Source organism: Apium graveolens, chromosome 5 (genome assembly GCF_009905375.1).
Source record: "Apium graveolens cultivar Ventura chromosome 5, ASM990537v1, whole genome shotgun sequence".
Classification (NCBI taxonomy): Eukaryota; Viridiplantae; Streptophyta; class Magnoliopsida; order Apiales; family Apiaceae; genus Apium; species Apium graveolens.
Window position 1 is genome coordinate 93,937,990 of NC_133651.1, and position 10,572 is coordinate 93,948,561.

The window sequence follows — 10,572 nt, forward strand, 5'->3', positions numbered from 1 at the left end:
CAAGGAGTCAAGTTGCTTTTTAACTCATCATTAGAATTGGATATTCATTTTAAGTTTTAAAAACCAAGGTTAGGCTGCTGATCAGTCACGCACTAACCCCGAGCAAGCACACAGCACTGCTCTAATTACTGGATCCAAGGCACACATTGGCCTAACTTGACCATTGGTATGGTCTGACCACGAATCTGGTCCACATATATATAAAAAAATTATCCAATCCTAAAGCAGTTCAATATGATAAACGATATAATTCAATAGAACCAGTTCATAATCAACGATAGTTAAACACTTGAAATAAAGCATAAGGAAACTTATGGATATCTCAAGGAGATTTCAGGGTATGTATAAGAATCGGTTTTCAATTTGTACCAGCATCCGGTATTAGGTCAGAAATGATTTTTTTTAAAGTATAGTTCTTTGATGTTATAAAAAAAATGGTTGCAGTATAAAAGTTTCTGTGTTTTCAAACAATTTTGTTTCAGTGTTTGGTGTTCGGTGGTATCATATTGGTGTGATTTGATATCTGAGGATCAACAAAGGATGGTTTACAAAGAATAAGGCTTGCGGCTCAAGATCAAGAAAGAATCAGGGTTCAAGGTAAGTAGTTTAAAACACTTGCATTATAAAAAAGGAGTTATGTTTAATAATAGCAACATGTTATGAAACAGTTCGAAAACATTGGTAATATGTCCTGAAGAAAAGTTCAGAAATACTTGCCTTACAAGGCTTTACAACTATTACTGATCAACTCTGAGCCGACTCTGCTACTCAGGCTCTAACTTCCAACCACTAGATCACATTGGATTCGACTTTGACACTCAGGTCTTTCTGTTGAAACTTTACTGAGCTCGTTAACTGACCATTAGGTTATCTTTAGTCCATCGTCCACTTTTAGGTTCCCGACTATAACCTACAGGGTCAAAATACCCTACGTTAGACGTCTAGGTATGCTTGACATATCCTCAATACTAATTTTTACTCAATGATATTCAAACCCGACTCGTAATTATATGGATTATTATAATATAGCAACACACCCAACAGTCAGGGTTCACATTCTCGAGAAATCGGTTTGGTGTTCGCTTTCCAAAAATACGTATACTTGTAATTTCACAAAATCAGGGTTATGGATTTTAGCAAATTATTTCATCACATCGTGCAATCAAGTTCCATATAGATCACATATATATATCTATATAACCATTCGACGTCCCGATAATCGTCGGATACGCTCCCGTATTTTCGTAGGTGAATTTCCCGGAAATCGGGCAGCGTCTCTTTTGTTTATCGGACTACCCGTCGAAACGATTCGACGTCAAACCAATCAACAATACAACAATCACAACTCCCGTCAACTCAAATTCATAACCCAATCACAATTAAATATGCAATCCAAGTCTCAATACAAAATCCAAGTCTCAATACAAACTCTAAATATCGGATACATATTTCTCGAACTAAATTAGTATTTTGAAATTTTAGGACTCAGAATAAACATCACGGTCCACCGTCGGCTCGCCGAGGCTCATCGCCGACGGCGATAAAATTCGCGGGTTTCCGTTTATTACGGACGTCCGACACGAATTCCATCGATTATTTATTATAATTTTCTGCAGAAATATTATTTCACAAAACATCAATCAATTATTATTTTTCCTGCAAAGAAAATAAATTAAGAATTTAATCAAAATATTCGAACCAAGGTAGCACAGACCTGCGTGCTAAGCACGCGCCACCATAACCAACACACACACACTGCTTTACACACATACACACTCACACACAGCGCACACACTAAACACACATATATACACACGGCGTATGTATATACATACGAAAATAACAGGAAGCCAAGAATAACAGGAAACCAAGTCGGAGTAAAACCGGGAACAAACCGGAAAACAAGGTCCACGGTGGCAACCTGAACAAACAGTCGGTAAACAAACCGGTAATGGAACAGGGAAGCAGAAAAGAAAAAGAACGGAGAGAAGAGATTAAAAGAGAGGAGAGGCGAGAGGATGAGGACAGCCGCCCCCACCTGTGTTTTCTATCTCCTTCCCCCTGTTTCTTTCTTTTCCTTTTTTTTATAATTGCTGTACAAATCATTACAGTACACCTGATAGTACAGTTTGTAGTACAGTAATTGTTTATTCAAACACATATTATTGGATAATTACTAAAATTCTGAGACCCGATTTATCTCTAAATTCGAATTTAACGAATCGAGGTGCACGTAAAATAACTTCAGGAAATTACAAAAATTGCCTTAAAAGGTTACAAATATCCCGAAGTTTATAAAATAAAATTTCTCTAATTTTTAAAGCATTTTTGAAACATAACTCATATCCGTATTTCACGATTAACGAACCGAGCTGTTCTTAAAACAAATTCTAAAATTCGCGAAAATAGTCTTAAAATATTAGAAATACCCTGAAGTAAATGAAAACGAAATTTTTAAAATTTTAAAATAATTTCTAAAATGCACTTTATATCTGCTTTTAACAAATAACTGAAACAACGTGCGAGTGAGATTAATCCCGAAAATTTCCAAAATAATTTTAAAATTCCCGGAATATTCCAAACTTAAATAAATATGAGTTTCATAATTTTTGAAGAATTTTGGAATTAAATATGGATTTTACAAATAAAAGCATTCAGAAAATCATTTAAAGATAAATAATTAATAAAATATTGATTTCTCAATTTTATAAAATGCTAAAAATAATTATTGTAATTATAAAATCATAAAAACAATTTTAGAAACATTTCCAATATTTATGCAAATAAATTTGCACTAAATCCACTTTTGAAAGTGAAAGCAATTCAATACGATCCCATAATTAATCGCGCGGACAATCCGGTACACTATAAATCACATATGGATAATAATCAAACAACATATAGTGATCAACACCAACACACATATCTTATTTATTAAATAATTTCCATAATTGCACAATTAAATAATTCAAAAAGAATACACGAGTCGTTATAATCCCGCAGACATCCTACAACCGAACAGTTCCTTCGATATCTCATATCAAGCTGTCCTCCCTGCCACATCATACAATTCTTTTAGATGCATAAGGATAGTGCGAGCATCCATATGCTCATGTTGCTTCTGTTGCTCAATGTTCATGGAAGCTAGCATGATGCATTGAGCAACATTTGCATCATCTATCCACTTACGATACACAACATGTTCATCATTATGTGCATCGCTAGCAGGTTCAGTAGGCTTAGGTGAGTCAAGCACATATTCCAGCTTCTCAACCCTGAGAACAATTCTCAAGTTTCGAAGCTAGTCAGCAAAATTAGGACCAGTCAACTTGTGAGCATCTAGTATACTCCGGAGTGATAGTGCAGAAGATATAACGAATATAGTAAATCTGTAAATGATGAACACATAACGACACTTAGCAAATATTCAATTTCATTTCAAGACACTATATGAATCGGGTCTTTATTCATAAGTGGCTCCCACTAGTTTATCTAATTTATACAACCCCTAAGTGAAACTTAAGCATTCATAATGCTAGTGGGAATAGGGATCCTACATTCCATCACACAACCTCGGCCGTAGCACGAAACGTCATGTGATGTTCAATAGGCAGACAACTCTTATCAATTACATCTTATGTTATTCCCTAATAAAACTTTAGCCTATTGAATAATTGTAGCATGACATACTCAATATTCTAAGTCAAGTCTAACCCAACATTTGGTACAATTGAATCAGTCTCCAACGGCCCACGACTGTAGCACGTACCGACCTTTAGATTCTAATTCAATGTACACATCTCTATGTAATAGACAAGTATTTCTTATTTCGAAATCAAAGCCCTCGGCTATAGCATGAAACGAAAATAATTTAAAAATAAGAACCACTTTCTACCATGTTGGAAGACTATGACCAACACAAGCCCGTTGTGTCATTGGCCAATTACTACTTGATATTATTTAATTTTAGAGGGATTATATTATGTTACAATCATAATCATATTATAGAGAAATTCTTCCTTTTAAATTAAATATTTCAAATCGATAATCAGATGATTCCCAGATCGGGGGGAGCATTGTCAAGAGGCGTCACTTAATACCCCTTTCTTATAGATCGAAATCTGCTTTTGACAGAATCATCCTTTCTCTCAATATTGAAAATTCATATTTAATTACGTGTTTCATAAACACAAGAATCTCATGATTGTATTCATAATATTATTGTTAAGGCAAGAAATGATTCATGTTATTCCCAGTGGACTAACAATGAGATTTACAGAAGGGGGGTTGAATGTAAATCTGAAAACTTTTTCAAGTTTTGAGCAGTTTCTAAGGCTAAGTGTTTTAGTGAGCAAATGTGTGTGAATGGCTTGAAGCTGATACAGACAGATATATATTAAAACACAAATGTAAAGAACACAAAGAACTTAAAAACTTTTCTGGTGGATTTGTTGTTCCACCAGAGATGTGTTAATTAGAAAATCTGTGATTCAAAGAATTAAATCACAGCTGCTTCCTAGTACAAACTAGATGATTTTCTCTCTAGATTTTTCTAAACAGCTCTTGAAAATTCACATCTAATTACTAGCTGCTACTTGGTTTATATATCACCAAGTTTACAAGTGAAGACAAAACTGTAAAATACAATTAAAAAGGCTCTTCACTTGTTTCTTCTTCATTTCTCTATTTAATGCAATTTAAGTTTAGCTGTTAATCTTTGAATACTCCCTTGTTTGCACCAGAATGGAAATGCTGCATTTTCTTGATTCCTCCTAGAGGCTGCCACATTCCAGTTTGTCTCTGTCAACCAATGTGCCTCTGTTAGCTTATGAATTATCACTATCAACTGCTAATGAACTAAGCATCCGTTGAAGCTTTCATCCGTTGATGCCTTATCCGTTGAGGCTTTATCCGTTGAAGCTTTATCCGTTGATGCATTAGCAGTTGAAGCCTTATCCATTGAAGCACTTATCGATTGATGGATATTATCCGTTGAAGCTTTAGAGACATCCGTTGGAGCTTTATTTCTTATCCGTTGAAGGTCTTCAATATCAGTTGATACTTCTTCACTTATACAAAATTACAAGGCATGAAATATTTACAATTAGCCCTCCTATTTGCATATCCATTAGTAGTCAACATGAATGATAATTTCCTACAACATCTAAGAATTACAACTTGAATCCAAAGAATGAAATGTGCTACAATACTAAACTTATTTCTAAGTAAAGTTACTCCTTCAACGGATAGCCAAGATGGTCTTATCCGTTGAGGCTACAAACACTAGATTTCTACTTAAATGTTTTGTTTAACTTATCATCAAACTAATACACATATTCCTAACAATCTCCCCCTATTTATGTCTACTAGAACTGTAGGCATAAATTTGGGTTTAGCTTGATGATAACAAAACACTTGACAAACATATTAACTGTAATAAAGCAGAAATTCAAAAGTACTGCAAAAATGTGTATGCTAAGATGGAATTGAAGAATTACATTGTTTTCAAGGGTGCTCCTTTAGCCTGAGCAGATTAATTTCTTTTCCTTTGATCCCTTGTTTTCTTTCCTAGCCTCCTGTCATTCTCCTCTATTTGAAGTTGAAGTTGTCTGTAGAATTCAGCTTCATCTTCTTCATTGATGTCTAACTTAGATTACATATCCTTGAGAGTTTCATTACTGGCAATCTTGAGCTGATCTTCAAGTCTGAAAAATCTTCTGACTCCTTTGTTGTCTCTGAACTCCATCAACCAATGAAGTGATTTGTGAACTGTAATTCCTTTTTCTTGAATGAGTAATGTTCTAGGCAAGGCATTGGGCTCCCACCAAGTCTTCCTTATGTTTGTAATCTTGTTGAGAATCTCAGTCTTGGCAGTCCTGGTAAGGCCAGAATCCCTTTTTATGGCTGAGTAGACTCTAACCAAGATAGAGTAGCCTTCATTCAGAATCCTGTAGAGAGGCCAAGTTCTTTCCCCACTTCCTTTGTATTTGAACACTAGTCTTTCTGGTAGCTGTCTGTAGGCATCTATTCCCCTTACTTCCTCCAGCTCATCCAGATAGAGTTCAATGTCTGAAAATTCTTTTATGTCAGAAATGTGAACATAATCATCCTTAGAGGCTTGTGGCTTAGGCTTAGGCTTCTGAGTGAATTTGATTGAGGTTGGAGGTGGTGTTGATTTGATTTTCCTTTTCTGTTTCTTTGGTGGAGAAGTGGTTAAGAAGGTGGGCAATTTGATGGTGTCCCAATCAATTGTTCCAAATTAGGAGTGATTGTTTCACCATGGATATTTATGAAGGGGTTAGGCACAATGGGTTCAGGAATAGAAGGTAGTGGTTTGGATTTTGATTGGGTTTCTTCAGTCTCATCTACCATCTTTCTTTTTGCATTGGCCTTCTTTCTGTTCCCTTTCTGCCATTCCTCTCTTTCCTTACTTCTTTCTCCCACATCATCACTAAACATATCCCCCATACCTACATCTTCACTCTTGTCTTCAATTTCTTTCTTTTTTTCAGCTTGACTTGACTTTAGCTATTTTTCAAGCTTTGCTTGTGCTCTTTTGTCAGCCTTTAGCTTTTTGGCTTCTTCCTTCAACCTTCTGGCTTCTTCCCTCTTGGCTATTGAGAATTTGGGATGTCCTTGCATCACATATATGCTCTTTCCCTCTCTAAAGATAATAGCCATGTTCATCCTTTCAACCACATCCATGGTCTCTTTGTGCTTTATGATACTTCTACCCAAAACCTTGTCTTCATCAGGCTTTGGAAGAGGAAAATCCACTTCTTTCATCTGAGCAAGGCTTAGAGGATTCTTTGTAGAGTCCTTATTGGATCTGTTGTTGGGCTTGAGAACCATTGGTTTCATATTCTTGGAAGAAGTTTCTCCAACCTTATTCCTCCTAACTGGCTTGAGCTCCAAAATGATTGATTCCACCTTTGTGCTATGCTTCACAGATGGTGATTTAGAAGTTGTAGAACCAAAATTTTGTTGCATCTTTTCATCAATTTTCCTCCTTTGCTCTTTGACTTGCAATTCAGCTGCTGCTATCTGGATTAGATCAATTTCATCAAGCTTTCCTTTGATTTGAACTGTTGGAGAAGTGGTGATGGCAGGAACTAGCACTTGAGATATTTGAACTGTTGTTGATGGCTCTCCTTCCCCTTCCCTTTTATTCTCCCCCTTTTTGTTATCATCAAGAGTAGGGGTCAAGCCTTGTGCTTTTGCCAGCTGCATTAGTAGATTTGTCTGAGTTTGTTGATTCTGAAGAATGGTGACCATAGAGTCTTCAATGATCTGAACTCTGTTTTCCAATGTGGCTAGCCTCTTGTCAACATCAGATTCTTTCCTCAGTCTCACTAACAAATCTTGCATAGTACCATAAGGCATGACGGAATCCAACTTCTCAGCATTGTAGGATTTCAGATCAGCAATATCCTGCTTGAGTTCATCCACACTTAGATTCTGTTTGATATGCTGCAACTGCAAGAGATGCAGAGAGTCCAGATGAGCTTGAAGAATTGCTTTTTTGTACCAGCATCTGTAGTCTCCTGAAGGGCCTTCTGAATAGTCATTACTTGCTTGACCAAAGTTACACCAAACTGTCCTGGTGTAGATGCCTTTGTCCATACCCAATCAGGTAGATCTAGAACAGAACTTGGGCCTGCTTCTTGATAAGTGGCATTTTATACCACTTAGAGCGTCTTAAAATGGCTTAAATTGGTGTCTTGAAATCAAGTATTTTGTGTATTTGATGCGTTTTTCTAGTGTTTATGCATTTCAGGGTATTAGTTGTATTTCGGGGGAGGAATCATCAAGAATAAGCCTTGGCATGTGTTCACCATTACGAGAGCAAAGAAACGGGCAGATTACGGCGAAGAAACGGAGCAAAATCAGATTTTTTCCAGTAGAGGTCTGAGCGCCCGCTCAGCATTGCTGAGCGGCCGCGCAGCAAGCTGAGCGTGCGGCCGCGCAGGGTCGGGAAAAAAGATATATTATTTCAGGACTTCTACTTCTGTTTGGTTTCCACTTCTATATAATCTGAGTTTTATGGGACTATTATATAAGTAGATTTGAGACGTTTTCACAAGTGTGGATTGAAGAAGATCGTGTTTTTATGCAAGGAGCAAAAGAGATAAGGAAGAAGACCGATTTAGCACACCGCAACGAAGAGGAAGCATATTTTCTTGTGATTCTTGTTTCGTTGTAACGTTGGATGCTAGTCTTCTTAGTTTGAACTTATTTACTCTTGTGACGTACTCTGTTTTAATATAATTAGTTTAGTTATTATTTCCTTGTGTTTGTTTATCATGATTTCATATGAACCCACGATGACGATAAGTGCTATTATGGGCTAATCGTGATCATGGGGTTGCAACGGATTTATTATGGAATTCTTTAGTAATTGTTTAATACTTTAGTGTGTGATGATTGTATGATATCTAGTATTGGTTGTGCGTATTCGTCTTATGTGCGTCGCGAACATATAAGATAGGGTGTTAATCTCTTGTGAAGCGACGGTGGATCTTGAGATTTAGAACTTACCATGCTAGCATAGGTTCATGTACGTTGTGCATGATTAGTGGGTAACTCTAACAGTTTTATTTGCCCTATGTAATCAAAAGGAATAACTTGTGCTTAAATCGTTGTGTTGTCAATTTTTGTAGACATATAGGAACTCAATATAATTGATGACTATTCAACTTCTATCTTAATTGTGGATGTTTGGTAGAATGGTATTAGTATAATGAAAGTTGGCTTTTATCAGTTTCGTGTTATTCGATTAATATCATCACTGTCACATGCTAAAGGTAATAACAATGACTATTGAAGGAAGTAGTAATGAAGTTGTGATCTCATGAGTGTTTTATTATTGATAATTTGAAGTGTTAAGTAAGTGATTAATTAAGCAGTTAATTGTAGTTAATATTTAATCAACAATCTTAAGTGTTAGTGTCTTAACATTGAGAAGTAATCATACATTGGTGAGTGAGTTTAATTAGACAATAATTTAGTCTGAGTCTTTGTGGGAACGAACTAGAAAGTATTCTATATTACTTGCGAACGCGTATACTTGCGTGAATATTAGCGCGTGTTTTCGCCCTAACAAGTTTTTGGCGCCGCTACCGGGGACTCGGCGTATTTGTTTAGTTTATGTACTTACCATCATTGGTCATTAGGACTCAGTGATTAGGACGTAGTAGTTAATTATTGTTTCCGGTTGTGTTTCAGGTACTTTAGCAAGCGTTTATGCAAACTCATTCTCGTGCTCGCAAGAGGACTTGATATTCCGGAGAAGTTAGATTTTGAGGATTCAGATTCAGGAACTGAGCGGAAAGAACCAGTAAACATGGGAGATCGTATTGTTCAAGCTGATCCAGCTCTTATGGATTTTTCTCGGCCTAAAATTGATGACATTCAGTCAAGCATCCTTCATCCGGCTATTCAAGCTAACACCTTTGAAATCAAGCCGGCCACTATTCAGATGGTGCAGAATTCTGTTTCTTTTGGAGGAGCGGCAACTGAAGACCCCAACATGCACATAAGGAATTTTGTTGAGATCTGCAGCACTTTTAAGTATAATGGCGTGACTGATGAGGCTATCAAGTTGAGGCTTTTCCCATTCTCACTGAGGGACAAGGCAAAAGACTGGTTATATTCTGAACCAGCTGGGTCCATCACTACGTGGCAAGATCTTGCACAAAAGTTTCTGGTGAAGTTTTATCCAATGGCAAAGACTGCTGCTATGAGGAGTGCTCTTACTCAGTTTGCGCAGCAACCTACAGAATCTATGTGCGAGGCTTGGGAACGCTACAAGGAAATGTTGAGAAAATGTCCACATCATGGAATGCCGGATTGGATGGTGATCACGGGTTTCTATAATGGTTTGGGGGCCCAATCTCGGCCCATGCTCGATGCAGCAGCTGGAGGCGCCTTATGGGCTAAAAGCTATACTGAGGCATATAATCTTATAGAGACGATGGCTGCAAATGAGCATCAAAACCCAACTCAGAGGATGATGTCAGGCAAGGTAGCAGGTATTCTGGAAGTTGATGCAGCCACCGCCATTGCAGCCCAGCTCCAAGCGCTATCAATGAAGGTTGATTATCTGGCTACATATGGAGTTAATCAAATAGCTATGGTTTATGAGCTTTGTGCAGGTTCTCATGCTACGGATCAGTGTTCTCTTGTCAACGAATCTATTCAGTATTTGAATAATTATCAGTGACAACAACAGCCTGTGCCAGCGACCTATCATCTTAACAACAGAAATCATCCAAATTTCAGCTGGGGGAATAATCAGAATGCTATTCAGCCACCATATCAGCAAAGAGTGAGTAAACAGTTTAACCCACCTGGATTCCAGCAACCACAGCAGTATGCTACAAGGCAATCATATCCTCAACAGGGAAGCACAGCTGCACCTACTAGTGCTGATTTTGAGGAACTTAAGCTGTTATGCAAGAGTTAGGCGGTTTCTATCAAGACCATGGAAAATCAAATCGGTCAATTAGCCAATGCAGTGCTCAATCATCAACCTGGCACCCTTTCCAGTGACACGGAAGTACCAGGCAGGAA

The 10,572-nt window shown here is 37.2% G+C and overlaps 1 non-coding gene across 1 annotated transcript; it reads right to left on the reverse strand.

Moving 5' to 3' along the window:
- Window positions 1-9,736: 9,736 nt before the first annotated feature.
- On the reverse strand, window positions 9,737-9,843 carry LOC141662549 (small nucleolar RNA R71). The gene has a single exon (XR_012550659.1). It is a non-coding gene; the product is annotated as a small nucleolar RNA R71 (small nucleolar RNA).
- Between the last annotated feature and the right edge of the window lie 729 nt (window positions 9,844-10,572).